Source organism: Apus apus, chromosome 3 (genome assembly GCF_020740795.1).
Source record: "Apus apus isolate bApuApu2 chromosome 3, bApuApu2.pri.cur, whole genome shotgun sequence".
Lineage (NCBI taxonomy): Eukaryota > Metazoa > Chordata > Aves > Apodiformes > Apodidae > Apus > Apus apus.
The window spans coordinates 61,985,658-62,003,999 of NC_067284.1; the positions used below are offsets into that span (position 1 = coordinate 61,985,658).

Here is an 18,342-nt window from a genome sequence, read left to right on the forward strand (position 1 = left end):
AACGGCCAATGGCAGCGCAGCTCTTTGCGCCCTCTCCTGCCGGCCGCGAAGCCGCCTGCGAGGCGGCGGCCCAGCCGCCATGGCGGGGCGGGTTGCGGCGCTGCTCGGAGCGCTCGGGTCGCTGGTCGCTGCCGCTGGCCCCGGGGCTTTGCGCGGGGGCTCCTGGAGCAGGGGCGAGGCAGATGCGGGCTTCTCCCCTCAGCGGTAGCGGCTGAAACCGACGGCTCCGCGGGGCCGGGCGTCCTGCCGTGCTGGGCGCCACCTCACCGGGGGAGGCTCACGGGGAGCGTGAAAGGCAGGTCGGAACTGGTTGCTTGGGAGTGCCTGGCTTTACACCCATAACTTAAACGTTTTTACGTTACAAGGTAACTCACTAACTGACCCACCAGTGTTTTTAAGGGATTTAAGTGCTTATCAGCGGCCTTCACCGTCCCTGGAAAAGTGATGGAACAACTTATCCTCGGTGCTGTCTCTAGGCATATCAAGGATAAAGAGGGTCATTAGGAGCAGTCGTTGTGGTTTTGCCAAGGAGAAGCCTGGACATAACCAGGTGGATAGATGATGGTAGTGCAGTGGATGTGGTTTATCTTGATTGCAGTAAAGCATTTATTATTGGTATCATGGAGACCTGGTGAGATGGCTCCTATGACTGGAGTGTCAGAATGGAGGACTATAAATTCTTCAGGAATGACAGACAGGGAAGCCGAGGTGGGGGTGTTGCCCTCTATGTCAAAGACCAGCTGGAGTGCATGGGGACGGAGGAGGAGCCAACTGAGGGCTTACGAGTTAAGATTAAAGAGAAGGCAGGGACAGGTGACCTTACAGTGGGGGTCTGCTACAGGCTGCCTGACCAGGAGGACAGTATAGAGGAGGACCTCTACAGACAGATAGGAGCAGCTTCATGTTCGCAAGCCATGGTGACTTGACAAGCTCATGGGTCACATCAACCACTCTGATACCTCTTGGAGGGACAGCTCTGCAAAGCACAAACAATCCTGGAGGTTCCTAGAGTGCATGGATGACAACTTCCCATTCCAAGTAATTGAGGAACCAACAAGGAGCAGTGCTATGTTGAACCTTGTTCTCACCAAAAAGGAAGGGCTGATGAGGGATATTAAGTTCAAGGGCAGCCTTGGTTGTAGCAGCCATGAAATGGTGGGGTTCAAAATCCTTAGGGCAGCAAGGAGGGCTCACAGGAAGCTTAGTACCCTCTAGGCAGGCTTCTGCTGTTGTGATGGGCCAGTGAGTAAGCATAAAAGTTGCTTACTCTTGAGTAAACTAAAAAGCTTCATCTGTGCAAAGTAGAGATTATTACTTAGAAAGATCACACAGGTCTTGTAAAAATGGGTAAAAAGGTGAAATATGCAAAATTGTAGTCATACAACCTATATAATTGTGTAACAGAAGCTATAAAATTAAGCAAATCACTTCCTGATTAAGAAAAAACAATACATATGGCTGACAGTAATACAGAGTTACAGGGTGATAAACCCTCAAGAGGCTCCATCACCTAAAAAATGGTCTTTCAAGAAGTCGAATTTCTGACAGAGTTTTATCGGCACAAGAGAGAGCAAATAAACTATCCATCTCAAGGTCTTGACATAAACATTGACAACATTCTAAGAATCATACCAAAGTGTGTACACAAAATTAGGGTCCTAATTCTGCCCTTAGGGCACATAGTTTCCATGTTCATGTAATCTGTTTACTTCCATTCATTTAGCAAACATGCACCGCCCAGCATTCTCTCTGATATGTTGTACTCAAACTCATCTTTATCACTTGCATATATGCAACATGTAGTTTTAAATCATCTCAGTCATGTAAGTAGAAAGCAACCTGTAATAATTACCAATTCAGGAACTCGTCTCCTTATCAGGATATTGGTGAAAGAGATATTTTTGTCATGGAATCAGAATGAAGAATTTTGGTTGCTAATTGCCACACAGCTGTTGTATCATGGCCTGTGAATGCCTAGACTTTTCTGTTCCACCCACTCCCCCAATAATACAAAGCTGTCTGTTTTGAAATTAACAGATAACTATAATAAAATTACACAAAGAGCAAAACATGTTATGGATATAATTAATGTATGTACTTAAATAAGAAAAAAAAAAAAGAAACCCCAGGCACAAACACAGGCTTAGGGGAGAATGGCTGGAGAGCTGCCCTGAGGAGAAGGACCTGGGGGTGATAGCTGATGAGAAGCTCGACATGAGCCACCAGTGTGTGCTCACAGCCCAGAGAACCAACTGCATGCTGGACTGCATCAAAAGAAGTGTGGCCTGCAGGGCCAGGGAGGTGATTCTGCCCCTCTGCTCTGCTCTGGTCAGACCCCACCTCGAATACTGCATACAGTTCTGGTGCCCTCAGCACAAGAAAGATACAGACCTGTTAGAGAGGGTCCAGAGAAGGGCCACCAAGATGATCAAAGGGCTGGAGCTCCTCTGCTATGAAGACCAGGCTGAGAGAGCTGGGGCTGTTCAGCCTAGAGAAGAGAAGGCTCCAGGGAGACCCTATAGCAGCCTTCCAGTACTTGAAAGGGGCCTACAGGAAAGCTGGGGAGGGGCTTTTCATCAGAGAAGATAGTGATAGGACAAGAGGTAATGGTTTTAAATGGGGAAAGGGGAGATTTAGATTAGATATTAGGAAGAAATTCTTCCCTATAAGGGTGATGAGGAACTGGAATGGGTTGCCCATGGAGGTTGTTGATGCCCTGTCTCTGGAGGTTTTTAAGGCCAGGTTGGACAAGGTTTTGTGCAACCTGGTCTAGTGGTAGGGTTCCCTGCTCATGGCAGGGGGGTTGGAACTTGATGATCTTTAAGGTACCTTCCAACCTTAACCATTCTATGATTCTATACCTTTGACTTCAGGAGGGCAGATTTCAGACTCTTCAGGGATCTGCTCGAGAGAGTGTCATGGGATAACATCTTGGAGGGAAGAGGGGCCCATGAAAGCTGGCTGATATTTAAGGATCACCTTCTCCAGGCCCAAGAGCAATGCATCCCGTCTACGAGAAAGCCAGGTAAAAACTCCAGGAGGTTGGCATGGTTGAGCAAGCAGCTCCTAGAAAAGCTGAAATTTAAGAAGGAAGCACACAGAGGGTGGAAGCTAGGGCAGGTACCCTGGGAGGATTACAGAGAGGTTGTCTGAGCCACTAGGGATCAGGTAAGGAGAGCCAAATCCCAGATGGAATTAGATCTCACCAGGGATGTAAAGTGCAATAAGAAAAGCTTCTATAGGTATGTTGGGGATAAAAGGACAACCAAGGAAAATGTAGGCCCTGTCCTGAAGGGAATGGGAGACCTAGCTATGCAGGATATTGAGAAGGCTGAAGTTCTTAATGACTTCTTTGCATCAGTCTTCTCTGGCAAGTGCTCCAGCCTCATCACAAAGGCCACAGCAGGTGAAAGAAGGGACTGGGAGAATGAAGCCCCTTACTGTAGGAGAATAACAGATTGGTGACCATCTAAAGAACCTGAAGGTGCACAATTCTATAGGACCTGAAGGGGTCCATCCACAAGTCCTGAGGGAGCTGGTGGATGCAGTTGCTAAGCCTCTGTCCATAATTTTTGAGAGGTCATGGTGGTCTGGTGAGGTTCCCACCAATTGGAAAAAAGGGAACATAGCCCCTGTTTTTAAAAGGGCACAAAAAGGAAAACCTGGGAAACTGCAGGTCAATCAGTCTCACCTCTGTGCCCAGTCAGAGCATGGAACAGATCCTCCTGGAAAATCTGCTAAGGCACATAGAAAATAAGGAGGTGACTGGTGATAGCCAGCATGGCTTCACTAAGGGCAAATTGTGCCTGACCAATTTGGTGGCCGTCTACCATGGGGCTACAGAGATGGTGGATAATGGTAGAGCAACTGACATAATTTACCTGGATTTGTGCAAGGCATTTGATACTGTTCCACATGACATCCTGGTTTGCAAAATGACAAGACATGGATTTGACAGATGGACCACTTGGTGGGTAAGTAACTGGCTGTCTGGCTGCACCCAGAGAGTTGTGGTCAATGGCTCAGTGTCCAAATGGAGGCAGGTGATGAGTGATATTCCTCAGAGGTCAGTATTCTGAGCAGTGCTGTTCAACATATTTGTTGGAGACATGGACAGTGGGATTGAGTGTATCCTCAGCAAGTTTTTTGATGATACCAAGCTGTGTGGAGTAGCTGACACCCTAGAGGGAAGGGATGTCATCTAGAGGGACCTTGACAGGCTTGAGAGGTGGGTCAATGCTAACCTCATGAAGTTCAAGAAGACCAAGTGCAAGGTTGTGCGCCCGGGTCGGCACAACCCCAGGCACAAATACAGGCTGGGGGGAGAATGGCTAGAGAGCAGCCCTGAGGAGAAGGACTGGGGGTGGACTTGAGCCACCAGTGTGCGCTCGTAGCCCAGAGGGCCAACCACATTCTGGGCTGCATCAAAATAAATGTGGCCAGCAAGGCAAGGGAGGTGATTCTGCCCTTCTACTCTGCCCTGGTGAGACCTGACCTGGAGTGCTGTGTACAGCTCTGGAGCCCTCATCACAGGAAAGACACAGAGCTGCTGGAGAGGGTCACAAAGGTGATCAAAGGCCTGGAGCACCTCTGCTATGAAGATAGGCTGAAGGAGTTTGGGCTATTCAGCCTGGAAGGCTCCAAGGAGACCTTATAGCAGCCTTCCAGTACCTGAAGGGGGCCTTTAGGAAAGCTGGTGAGGGACTTTTCACCAGAGAGCATAGTGATAAGACAAGGTGTAATGGTTTTAAACTGAAAGAGTGTAGATTTAGGTTAGATATCAGAAGAAATTCTTCACCATGAGGGTAGTAAGGCACTGGAATAGGTCGCCCAGGGAGGTTGTGGAAGCCCCCTCCCTGGAGGTTTTTAAGGCTAGGTTGGATGAGGCCTCATGCAGTCTGGTCTAATGGGAGGTGTCCTTGCTCATAGCAGTGAGGATGGAGCCTGATGATCTTTAATGTACCTTCCGATCTGAACCATTCTATGATTCTATGATTTGACACTGTCTTCCACAGCATCCTTGAAGCTAATCTGAGAAAGTGTCATCTGGATGATTGGGTAGTGAGGTGGATTGTGACCTGGTTGAAGGAAAGATGTCCGAGAGTTGTGGTCAATGGGACAGAGCCTAGTTGGAGGCCTGTGTCTAGTGGAATCCCTCAGGGGTCGGTGCTGGACCAGTACTATTCAATATAATGTTATGGTTTGGTGGGTTTTTTGGTAGTGGGGGAAGGGCCCCAGAGGTGGATCCAGTAAGAAACTGAGAAGCTCCCCCTGCTCCAAAACCAGCTAAGGAGCCATTAGAGGAACAATAGATGTGCCTCTGCAACTAACACATGAAAGAACTGAAATGAGACCTGAGCAGAGTGAGCATTTAAAGAAGGGGAGAAGAGCTGTGCTGGGGAAGCAGAGAAGTCTGTTTAGAAGATGCTAAAGGAGCAGAAGAGTTGTATCTGTAATCTTCCTGCAGGGAGGAGTGGACTAGACTGACAGCAAAATTGACCAAAGTATTCCATTCCATATATCTACGTAAGATCGGTGTAAGGTCAGAGATAATAGAAGTCAAGCCCCTTCCTGCTTCTTCTTCCCTTCTCTTCCATCCATGGCCAGTGTCAGGGGAGGACTCTATCTCCTTCCCTACCTGGGTGCGAGGGGGAGTGGATCAAGAGCATTTTGTTACTGTTTCAATTGCCAATCATGAGTCAAACAGGGACAACTGTGTGCATGGCTGTGTTCTTTGCTAGCAGAGTAGCAGAGCTCTTTGTAACGTGTTTCTCCCAAAGGCTGTTTCTACCCTTGCTCTTTGAGCTATTGAGTTTCTTTTCACTGGACACTTGATCCAGCTGAAGGTTTGTTGTTTTTTTTTTAAATGGGAATTTCTCTGATAAATAGAGTCCTTCACATACTGTACACTCAGCTAGGTCAAGTTTGTTTAATATTAGGAGAAGGAGCAATTTTGGTTGCACTCAGATTTTCCACAACTGACAGTAGAATAATAGAATTGTTTAGGTTAAAAAAGACCAAGAAAATGTAGTCTTACACCCCTTTATTTTTTATGTGGAGCTTCCTTATCTGACACAAATTTGGGATAAAAGTAAAAATATTTTTCTGTTTTAAAGCACTTTACATCTTCAAAGCCAAAACACTTGACAGTCTGAACTGTGCTGCTGATGCAGGTCGCTGGCAGCTGGCCAGCCCACGACAGCCTGCCCTGAGTCATCACTGAGCCAGCAAAAAACATGTTCAGTGACACCCGTGGCCTGCCCTAAATCTGTGCAGGCAGTAGGTAAGTTGTTCTTAGGCCCATTGAAGTCCCTGGAGCTGTGTGCAGATTTCACTGCTATGAAGTGATTTGCTGAGTTAGTGTCACTGACTCCGAATTGGCAATCAAGCCAGCAACAACAATGCTCTCGATCCACTCCCCCTCCCACCCAGGTAGGGAAAGGGAGAGATTAAAGAGAGACTTCTGGGTTGAAAACTAGACAGCTTCAATTAAACACTAATGACAAGAGAAAATATGTACAATTATATACAAGTATGTTAAGGAATGTGCAAAACCCCTGTTGCCTCTCCCCACCCCCAGCAACTCCTGTGGCATCTCCTGAGCTGTGAGCAGTTCTGAAATGTCCCGGAGCTGCTGGAGAGAGCGGCAGAACAGACAGGAGCTGAGGGGAGAGTCGTGAGGGTCAGGATTGCATGGGCCTAGGAAAAAAAAATCAGTACATGGAAAATTGGCTTCATCCTGGCTCAAACCAGGACAGTTAGGAGCAAATGCGTTTACTTGGGGGTGAATTTTTTCGTTTTTCACTGTCACCTGTCTTCCTTATTCTTTTATCTCTCAGCTGTTTCTAACAAAGAATGGACGCAACAATCTTTGGTAATTAATGGGGTTTTATTGTGTGCAGTCTTCCGTTCTTATGCTGTTTTTCCAAACTCTAGGTTCATTTCACTGTCCTTCCTCTTGCCAGTTCCAGTTAGCAGTGTATCTGTATTTACTTTTATCTCAATAGATGCCCAGAACTTGCAAATATTATGGTTGTATTATCAAGGCCACATGTCCCAGAATTCTGATGCAGATTCCCCTTTTCCTCCAAATCCTGACATTTTAAATAGCAAAATAGTAATACTGAGTGGTTTTCATTTGCCTTCCGCTTTTTTAATCTCGCTGGAAATAGTGATTTCTGACACCTGTTTTGCTCTTTTCCCCCTCAAATATCACTGAAAAGGGGGGGTGGGAGTTATCCATTTCATTTTTCAAATAATACTGAGACTTCTGTGCAGTTCCAAGGCCCCTGAAACCAAGGCATGTGGATGTTCACCTGAACTGGGCAGCCTCTTAGAGGATAACAGATACTCCATTCAGCTTGACTATGTGGATCTCCGTGGCTGTAGATACCTAAATGTTGAATAATTGTTCATAATCGGGCTGCAAGATAGCAGAGGTTAGTCAGGTCTTGTCCCACCCTTATTTCCTTAGCTGCTGGGTGGGCTTTGTCTCCTCCTAGTGGCTGAAGGGATGGGAACTGGTTTTACAAGCCCAGTTGGCCTTTCTCAGCAGCTTCAGAAGCTAAACATGAAGCTTTTATTCTCTGTTATAAAGGCTGCACTTGAGTATGAAGGGCTCTGGGAAGAAATTAATATGAATTACACAGGCATCTAGTCAGGTTGGACTTTAGAGAAAAACAAATTCCTTGCTTTCCATGTTGTCACTGGATCCTCTTTTTTGTTCATACCGTGTTGGCGGAGTGGTAAGAGGTATACATCTTGTGCAACCTAACAAAGGGTGTTTGGAAAAGTTTCATGTACTGCAACCTTCATGGAAGCACAAGAACTGATGGCACTGGGACCATAGGTACGTGAAACCCAGCAGACTTTCTGTTGATGTGTATTCTGCCTGCCTTCTGTGTAGCTTTTGGAGGCAAAAATAAAGCTTAACTCAGTGTTCCTCTTCTTTGCCCTAAAGTGGGTAATAGGACCACAAAGAGTTGTTTCAGTCCCTCCTTCCTTGAGAGCTACTACCACATAGCTTTGAGTCAGAATGGCCCTTCTCATGTTTTTTTCCTAGCTGCATCACATGAGAAGCATCTGACCTGAGAGCAAGTTAAAAGACTCTTTGAGCAAAGCCCCACACTGTATTCATATGACCATCAAAAATATTTCCGCTTTTTTCTGTTCTTTCGACAGATCTGTGAAGTTGAAGGATCTCTCACAGATAATGTAAAGTATGCTTGTTCCTAGGAAAATAATGTGACAAGCTGCATTGCAGCTTTATGACTTAGTAGATCAGAGTCTTTTGCCAGAAGCAGATGTAACCATGCTGGTGGTTGTTCTGAAGTACATATAGACATTCTGTGTGATTGCCCTACTTAATTTTAGTACCTAGATGTTTACAGTAGGGGATCTCACGGAGGTTTTGGTCATAAACTCTTACAGTCCTCCATATATACCCAAGGAATTGTGACTGGTTTATTTCAGGAGGTATAAATAATACCTGGAAATAGGACTACTGACACAAATATAAACACTGAGGTGCTCCCTTGGCTTTTGAATGGAAACAGGTACAACACCATCCATCAAAATAACATTAAAACCTCATATGCTTACACATAAGATATGAATAGGGTCAGGCGCAACATATCTGAGGTTTTATGCTAGATTAGACAGTACTTGCCAAGAGTCTTGCTCAGTTTATTCCATTCTGTAAATCTGCAGTTCCTCAAGGAAGGTCATTACTGATTATCAAGGTAAACATTTTTCTCATAACTGAAGGAGATCTGCATATTCTTAAGATGAATTCACACGCAGCCAGGGCTCACAGCGGAGTGCCATCTGTGGATCACAGAATCACAGAATTGTAGGGGTTGGAAGGGACCTCGAAAGATCATCTAGTCCAACCCCCCTGCCAGGCAGGGTCACCCAGAGCACATCACACAGGAACGTGTCCAGGCGGGTTTTGAATGTCTCCAGCAAAGGAGACTCCACAACCTCTCTGGGCAGCCTGTTCCAGTGCTCTGTCACTCTCACAGTAAAGAAGTTTTTTCTGATGTTTACATGGAACCTCCAATGCTCCAAATTGCACCCATTGCCCCTTGTCCTATCACTGGTCATCACTGAAAAAAGCTTGGCTCCATCGTCCTGACACTAACCCTTTACATATTTGTAAACATTGACAAGGTCACCCCTCAGTCTCCTCTTCCCCAAGCTAAAGAGGCCCAGCTCCTTCAGCCTTTCCTCATAAGGGAGATGTTCCACTCTCTTAATCATTTTTGTGGCTCTGCACTGGACTTTTCAAGCACTTCCCTGTCCTTCTTGAATGGAGGGGCTCAGAACTGGACACAATATTCCAGATGTGGCCTCACCAAGGCAGAATATAGGGGAAGGAGAACCTCTCTTGACCTACTAACCACACCCTTTCTAATACCTCCCAGGATGCCATTGGCTTTCTTAGCCACAAGGGCACACTGCTGGCTCATGGTCATCCTCCTGTCCACCAGGTCCCCCAGGTCCCTTTCTCCTGCACTGCTCTCCAGCACGTCAGCCCCCAACCTGTACTGGTCCACGGGGTTATTCTTCCCCAGATGCAAGACTCTACACTTGCCCTTGTTGAATTTCATCAAGTTTCTCTCCGCCTGTCTAGGTTTCTCCAGCCTGTCCAGGTCTCACTGAATGGCAGCACAGCCTTCTGGTGTGTCAGCCACACCTCCCAGTTTAGTGTCATCAGGAAACTTGCTGAGGGCACACTCTGTTCCCTCATCCAGGTCGTTGATGAAAATATTGAATAATACCGGTCGCAGTACCGACCCGTGAGGGACTCCACTAGTCACAGACCTCCAATTAGATTCTGCCCCATTGACCACAACTCTCTGACTTCTTCCTTTCAACCAGTTCATGATCCACCTCACTACCTGATCATCAAGGGCATGCTTCCTCAGTTTATCTACAAGGATGCTGTGGGAGACAGTGTTAAATGCTTTACTGAAATCAAGATACACCACATCTACTGCCCTACCGTCATCTATCCACCTAGTTATGTCCTCATAGAAGGCTTTAAGGTTGGTCAAACATGACTTTCCTTTGGTAAAACCATGTTGACTGCTCTTAATGACCCCCTCACCCTTGATATGCCTAGAGATAGTGCCAAGAACAAGTTGTTCCATCACCTTTCCAGGGATGGAGGTGAGGCTGACTGGTCTGTAGTTACCTGGGTCCTTCTTCTTGCCCTTCTTGTAGACTGGAGTGACATTTGCTATCCTCCAATCCTTAGGCACCTCTCCTGTTGCCCACAATGAGTGTATGAGTGTCATATATTTGTGTCACAGTTCAGTGTGGATTTTTAAAGAGTGATGCCACATGGGTGTATCCATGAAGCCTCAAATCCGACCAGACTGTACAGACTTATGCTCCAGCAACGAAGAGTGATATATCCTTCTGCCTAAAACGGAGATAAAATACAGATCCAAATTCACTCAGGCTGTACATCTGACTCTTGGCTCCACATCTCCACTGTAAGGGCTTGCTAGCCAGTTGTGCCATGAATGGTAATTCAGTACATGTCTCTGGTATTGTGTAGACCTGAGATCATCTCATAGTCTATTCACTACAGAAGCTGTGTAGTTGTCTGCTTTCTAATGTGTGTAGAAAGAAGCTAAATATGAGACTGAAACAGGCAAGGCCAAGTTGGTAGGAGGGGAACAGTAATCAAATCTGGTTAAGCATGCAGCCACAAAGCAATCAGTGATGCATCCAAATCAGTGCAATACTACCACAGCCTTACTTTTAACAACTGGTCCTTTGCAGGCCTGTCAAGCAGGAACAGGTCTTCTCTAAGGGGAGAGCCCTATGACAGCCTGGGAGAAGGAGCAGGGCTCCTGCTGCCATAGTGCCCTCTGGACCATTGTCTCTTTCAGGCAGTTTCTCCTGCCTCCTTATATACATGGTTTTGTATGGTTTTGCTAAAGAATCCAGTATCTAGTTAGGAGACAAATGCACCAGTCTGAAAAGCAGCATTATGCCTTTAAGATTGTTGGTAGCTCTTTGGCTTTCTAAACCTTGGGACAAATCCTTCAAACAATCCAGGCTCCAATAAGTCAGCAGACCTGTTCATGTGACTTGCAAAACTGTGAGTTAACACTCCTCTGCCCTGGCTGAAGTCAGTGATAAATCAATAATGACTTTAACTGAAATAAAGACAGTCCTGGTAAAAAGGAAAACATGCCTAACAACTTCTAAAAACACACAACAGACAACACAAGACGATCCCCATAACTATGCAGATGAACACGTATAAGTTATGTAGGACTTCTGCCAGTAGTCATTGTGGGGAGGACGTGGGTAAGGAATGTCAGTTATACATTAATACTCAATCAAATGCTTCCTTGGTTTTATTTCAAGAAGGTTCTCTCTTCCGTAGCCAACAAGGGAGTATTGATGTGTACACTAGGGGGCAGAGGCCCTCTGTGCATGGACATCCAGTAGCTGGGTGAGCTGTTTGAGACGGACACATCTGCAGTCTCAAGTCGCTTAAACGGTGTGATAATTCTTTGGGGGAGGTTTATTGGAATCAGATTCCTGCGAAACACACTAGGTGCTCCTATAGCCCTCCGAGGAGAGTTTATCTGTGACACGTCTCATGTTGCAAAACTCCTGACATCACCAGAGCAAATGTTTCAAAGCCACGTTGTTTGCCAGATCCCACCACACTGTTGAGGCACTCAGATACAGCCCAGCTTGTCTCTGCTGGCACAGTTGCATCATGACCAGTGTTCCCATTGCTGGACCTCCAACTGTAGCAGCAATGGCAAGAAATCAGAGAGAATGTAGGCGAAGATAAATTTTTCACTCCCTTAAAGGGAAAAGTGTCCTATTTTGATTTCTGTTTTTTTAAAAAGGCAAGTTTTAATTGCTTTCTGTTTCCGAACTTCACTCATGTACTCAAGTTAAGCCACAGTTTTTCAAATAATCCATTGTCATATTTCTGTAAGCTTCTCTGCACAGAAGCACTTAGAGGAGTTTATCTTACTAACTTTTAAAATAAATTAAATAAGCTTTTTTTAAAACCCCTTCCCCTTCAGCATGAGAGGCCATTCCTAAAATAGCATTCACTGGCATTTAGTTTACTTAACTTTGCATTAACACCATTTAATCAAGCCTTAAATTAGGTTTTCAACCAACTTAGTTAAACTGGTTCAAGCCAGTTTGATTTTCAGATATGTAGTAACTGAAGAGTTAATTACATTGATATAAGAGAGTTCATACAGGGATTTTCTACTATCAAACAACAGATTTAAGGCAAATTGACAAACCAGTGTAGCTTTTCAAAACCCTGAGGCTTTATTTTTCCTCTTCTACAATGAAACTGTAAATTGAAGAAAAAACCTAAAGATTTCATTTATGTATCACAGAGGTCCAAGCATAAATCTTGGCTTAAGGAAATAATAGTAACTAGTACCTCCTCATCTTCTTGTTTGTAACTTCCATCCTCTCTTCCCCATGTGACAAGCATCAATTGCTTCAAGAAGAACTTCAGCAGTTAATTATTTTCAAATTCTGCAAGGTCTTGCACTTTGATAATGAATTACACTACTTGTTTTTAGTTTTTCATAAGCACAGTTAAGCTGGGCTTTTTCCATCCCATAGTCATAGATCACCCAGAACACCTTGGTGTTCCCATAAATCTCGCAGATGTTTTCACATGCGTTTTCAGAGGAGCAAAACTTTGCAGGCATTATGGGTGTCACACATCCTTGGTCACAAACAGTCTTCATTAAGTACAGTCATACTGCTACTCTCATAGACAGAGTTCACTGTTGGTGGTGGATAAGCTCTATCCATTTAAGCCTGTCTGTATTTGTTTCCCAAAGCCCAGGTAAAGCCTGGAGATCATTTCAGCCGGGGCTGGATTGAAGTACAGCTGCTATTTGACAGCTCACAAAATAATATTCAATAGTCAAGGAGAGGGATATTAAAGAGAATGGCACATAGATCTGACATTGTCAAGGTGAAGTTAGCCTGGCTTTCTAGTCATTACCCAGCAGAGAGTTACAGAGGAAAGGACATTAGAAATAAATAAAAATCACCTACATTTATTTGAATACAACCTACAGGTTTTCCAAAATGCCTGTGGTATCTATGGAGGTGTATTTATTTTTCCTTAAATCCACATGAGGAACCAGATATTTGCACAAATAGAAACAGTGTGGTCCTAATACAAGGAAGAGGAGACAGCAGAAAAAACAATGCGATAGAGCCGACATGAGCACCTAAGCAAAGGGAGGTGTTGCACTGGATTTTGGATCAGTGCTGAGTGATACAGTCTGAATTTACTGATGCTGGCCTTCTGCAAAGCAGCCCTGTGAAAATCTAGATGTAGGGCACATAGTCTGCTTGGTTTCTGCTTGATGCAGTCAGGAGCTTTAACATGCTTGAAATCCTTGGTGAAAGAATACCACCACTCTGTGGACTGACAGTCACCAAACAGTTCAATTCCAGCATCTGTGCTGTCACTGAAGGCAGCATAAAACTCAGCAAGACAGAGGGTGGGTGTAATGCTGTCAGAAGAGCTGCAATACCCATATCCAAAAGAAAAATTTACAGTTCTTCATGACACATAGGGAAGATGCAGTTTCCTCATCTTCCCTATCAAGTCAGATGAGTTTACTCACACAAGTGTCAGGAAAAAGGAAAATGCAACTCCATGTCATTTGTAGATGACTTACAGCTTGCATTCAAATGGAAATACAAAAGCTGTAATAAGTAACATCAAAATCAGATATATTACTTTAAAAAAAGAAAGATGGCTTCACTGTAATTTGGAAAAGTTAACAGCAATGGTGGTGAGTTTCTGTAGAAGTAAAAATAGCATATAAGAGACCAACTTTTCCCATGTACTTATTTCAAATGCTGATTTTGAGACACTTTGGGCCTAATTTTATACATGTTGAACTGACACTATTCCACACTTCATGAAAATAATGAGGTTCATGAAAGTCATGGCTTTCATGAAGCAAACCAGACTGGTTTTCTTTTAGACAAAACAGGAATAGAGACATGAAAAATCACTGCTGAGTTTTTAAAATGTTGGTCTTTAACTCTCCCTGCCTTAGTTTTCCCATATGCATGGGAAAGACAATAATCTCCCTGACTGAGAAGTGCCTTAAGGCACCCCCTACAGGGAAAGGGTAGCAAAGTGCTATGTCATTAATGAAGATGGGCAATGAGCACTGTACACTTAGATAATTTCTCACCCACCTATGCTTTCCTCCCTGAGCTGCATTTCTGTCTCCTGTGTCTTTCTCAGAGCTTTTCACACTCCTGTTGATTTCATCATTTCAGGAGGTTCCACAACCACATCAGATTAATTTCATTCTTCCACCCAGTGCAGCTATCTTAAAAGTCAGTTAAATAATTTCACCTCTTAAAGTAATTTGTTGTCTCAGACAGCTAATGTGACACTTTGTATAAGCTTAAAGCCTATTCTGCTTTTTCAGGGGAGATTCCTTGAGAATGCTGAATCCAGTCTGGCCTTCAGATCCCAACCTGTAGTTAAAACACTCAGTGCCACAGCAGATGCACTCAGCAGGTGATGGGCACGAGTTTTTGTAGACCATGAAAATATTAACTTGTTCCCACTGTAGAGTTTATATCTGAACATAGAACCCCTGATTCTAATCTTAGTGCTGAATAACTTGTCTAATGGTCTCTGAATAGCCACCCTTGTGCATACTAAGGGAATATGGAAACGACCTCTTCTGATAGTGAGGAGAGCCTTTAACTGCTACAACCAGAGTAGTTTTGCTGTGGAAAGGACATGGGAGATTTAAGCAGCAAGGAGATAAAAGCTTGTGGTTTCTGCACGGACTTAGGATACTGGTAGTCTGGGCTGGTTTCCCAGTTCCTGCACAAACTTCCTAAATGTTCATACAACACAGAGATAGGAACCTGTCCAAAGCCTGACTTGCTTCTTAGAGAGTAAACTCTTGGACAGAGAGACTTCTGCTTATTGTATACATGGGTGTTTCACTTATGTCAGTGATGTTCTGACACTTAACCTCATTTGAATACATTTTCAGCTTAGTGGCTGAGCCAAACAAATCAGTTTGAAATCAGTTTGAATCTGGGTTTTACTTGCATTCACAAGAAAAACAGTAAAATGTTGCTCTGAGTTGTGGAACATAATTTATTCAATTAAAAAAAGCTAAATAGCACGATAAAGTTATAACATTGCTGATGGTAGTGGTCACGTCTCCTGCAAATGCAAACACTCATGGAGACAGTGTAAAACCCAGATCTGAATACCCTCTTCATCTGAGAGGATCTGGCCCACATCTCGCATTTCTCACAGAAGCATCTTGTCAAAGCTGTTCTACATCCATCGGCTTTAGTCAAAGGGAATCTTGCCTGATGTTGTGATGTTTTCTCTTGTGCTTTGATCTTGTTGTAAAGCCAATACATTTCTGACATGCTTAAATAGTTCCTTTCAATATTAACATTCATTTAATTTTTGTTTCAGCCAAACTATACTGCAAAGTTGATGGACAGTTAGTCATTCTAAGCAAGTGCTTAGAGGCCATTTGTCAACATCTCATATTGTTCTTTGTTGGTTTATCTGAACTGTCCAATAGACTCTTATAAATAGGATATTATAACCTACTGAAATCCACAGGAGAGTGGAAAAAGCAAATAAATGATCCCAGTCTCCTGGGGACTTTTCTAGAAGGACTTACCCTTCTTTTATTATAAGGAAATCTGGTTTCCTTGGTTTCCAAAGATTCCCTGATGGTCAGCAGTGATATATGGTGATAAACCATAATATGACCTGTTCTTCAAAAGAGGAGAAAGGTGGGAGGGAGGAAGGGAGAGAGGGAAGGAGGGGAGAGAAGGGAATTGCTTGCTGGCAGTACTTGTTCCTGCAAATCCCAGGTCACCAACAGATGTCAGTGCTAAGCATCCAGGGGTCACTGAGTGCCCAGCTTTACTGTCTCCAGTGTGCCGAAAAAGCATATCCACTCATGATGGAGACACAAGGACAGTGTGTGACTCCTGTAGGAGAGCTGTGCAGCTTTGCCATCTGCAATGCTGTCGTTATGCCCAGATGTAATGTGGAATGGGCAGGAGAACCCCAAGTCTGTTCCCTGCAGCCCCTCTCCCCTAGTCTGACTGGAGGGGAATCAGTGGTTTTCAGCCATTGCAGTGTGAAATCCCTGTGTAGGTACTAATATGATGCTGACGTGAATCTTGTCAGCATTCAGCAGATGCTACAAGAAAATTTAAATATTTGGTACAGCAAGATACAGAGCAAGTACCAAAAAAGCACAATATGATGAGACTATCTTTCCATTTCCCAGGCTCAGACTAACTGGAAATAACCACACCCTATTTTTTCAGCATTTCTGCTCCTCAGAAATACTGCATCAAGAATTGGTGGAGGGACTGGAGAGACAAAATCAGGACACTCAATACCTTCCTCATCTCCTGCCTAGGAAAGACTTACTGTATATGACATAAATCTATTCCACTACAATACACTGAGAGTGTATGTGCAGAGGGACTGACAGACCTTGCCAAAAGCAGAATCTTCTGCTGCTAGTGCTTGAAGTTCATCAGGTGAGGCAGATACTGGAGGATCCCCTTATATTTCACTGAATCCCTTAAGATTAGCTGATGAATTAAGCTGTTTTCATGGATTCAGTTTAAAAAATTTGCAGAGGGCCTCCCCTTCCCAGCACTTCCCCTTTGAAGACTCTTTCAGCAATTAGTATGCAGTTTCCAGTATTGCCCCACCAAATTGACTGAAGCCAAATACTTCCAACAATTTTCCAGAGCTTCTTCAGGAAGAAGTGGGATGAAAAGCTTTGTCACAGCTCTCCTCCAAAAGATTAGTACTTAACGCTCGTGGCCTCACCTATGTTCATCAAGTGAATCTTGATCAGGTTTTTCTTCTAGTATAGGTGCAACAAGAGCATCACCAGTGACTCTTCTATCACATACTAGAGGGATAGGAGAAGCTGAGAATGCTGACTCAACTGTCTTGTCTAGAACAGAAACCCAAAATATTTCTGAAGAAGGCTCAATTTTAATTCTTTTTTCTCAGTTTGACTAAAATTTCCCACTGTAGCTCTTTACCTGACCAGCCAGGCTTTGTCTTGCTAGACAATGGCGCCAGCCACCTGGGGAGCCGAACCAAAAGTTCTCAAACATCACTGCAACATCCGTGGTGCATCATGATCCCATCACTGCATGACCTCCATCTCCTGGCAGAATAAAGCAGAGGCAGAAATTGCTAAATAGCAGTGGTTGCTTTTAATTTGTATAGCTGCAGATGTTTTGAGCCAAGGGTCAGGAAGTAAATAAAGCTGTATTTTGGAAGTCCCAGAAGGCCAGTGTTGTGTCCAGTCACCTTTGGGAGTTCATCTCTCAGATGGAAGAGGGAAGGCTTCAGTATTAGGAGTTAACCTGAAGTTTTCAAGTTGGGCGCTTTTTACCCAGGCAGAACTGTCTGTGTATGCTTTGTTCTCATGGTGAGGCTCCTGCTTCATCACCTAGGCAAAGAGAAAACTCTTTGCAGGGCTGGGGCTGGAGTCATTGCCCAACTGCTGTACTTGCAGGGTTGGTCCTCCTCTAGGCTATGGTTTCCTCCTATCCATTAAGCACCTTGACTTCTGGTGTGTTCTCCAGCTGAGCAATCCTGCTAAAAGAAGAAGTCTGTTCCCAGTGCCTCCCCATTTCTTCTGTAGAATGACCCAGGCTCTGTGGTTTCATTGGCACTGCTTTTGTAATGGGCTGTCCATATACTGAGGTGATGCTCTCACTTTCAGGAGTGTCTCAGTGGCTGCTACATAGGAGCAAATGAAATAAACAGGAGCTATGCATCCCAGCCCTTTCTTGGGTTAGCTTCCTATGCTTTTATTTGATATTTAACCTTCAGAAACCAAACCAGCAAAACCAATTATGCTCTATTGAGCTTTTAAATTCAACCCTCTCTGCAGGACTGCATGTTTTAAAGTAAAGTAAAGATTTGATTGAGCTCTTTGCTTCAGCATTTGGATCCAGCTCTAGGAGTTTCATGGAACACTAGCAGAAGTGTGAGGACAATAAACATGAGGACAAGAAGTGTCAGCCTGAGAATCACTGAAAGAGTATGGGCAGAGCTAATAAAAGCTGGAAGTTTGGACAGAGCGTGAAGGGTCTCCTTGAGCTGCCAGAGCACCACTGAAGGCCTGGCCCAGATAGATGCATGGACCAAATCATCTGGACTTTGCTATTTATCTGCAGGAAGAGGATATGATGGAAAACAAAAGCTGTCCATGCAGGCTTAGAAGTTGTGGCTGGGTGAAGCCAAGCAGACAC

General features: G+C 44.4%; 1 protein-coding gene across 3 annotated transcripts in view; it reads left to right on the forward strand.

The window, feature by feature from the left end:
* Window positions 1-73: 73 nt before the first annotated feature.
* The window catches only part of ITPKB (inositol-trisphosphate 3-kinase B), a 104,682-nt gene continuing 86,413 nt past the window's right edge, over window positions 74-18,342 (forward strand). For 2 of the 3 annotated variants that reach the window (XM_051616150.1, XM_051616152.1), the window contains exons 1-2: window positions 74-365; window positions 2,874-3,025. The gene's annotated coding sequence lies outside the window, so the exon portion shown is untranslated. The remainder of the gene's footprint in view (window positions 366-2,873; window positions 3,026-18,342) is intronic. The other variant, XM_051616153.1, reaches the window with a different exon arrangement.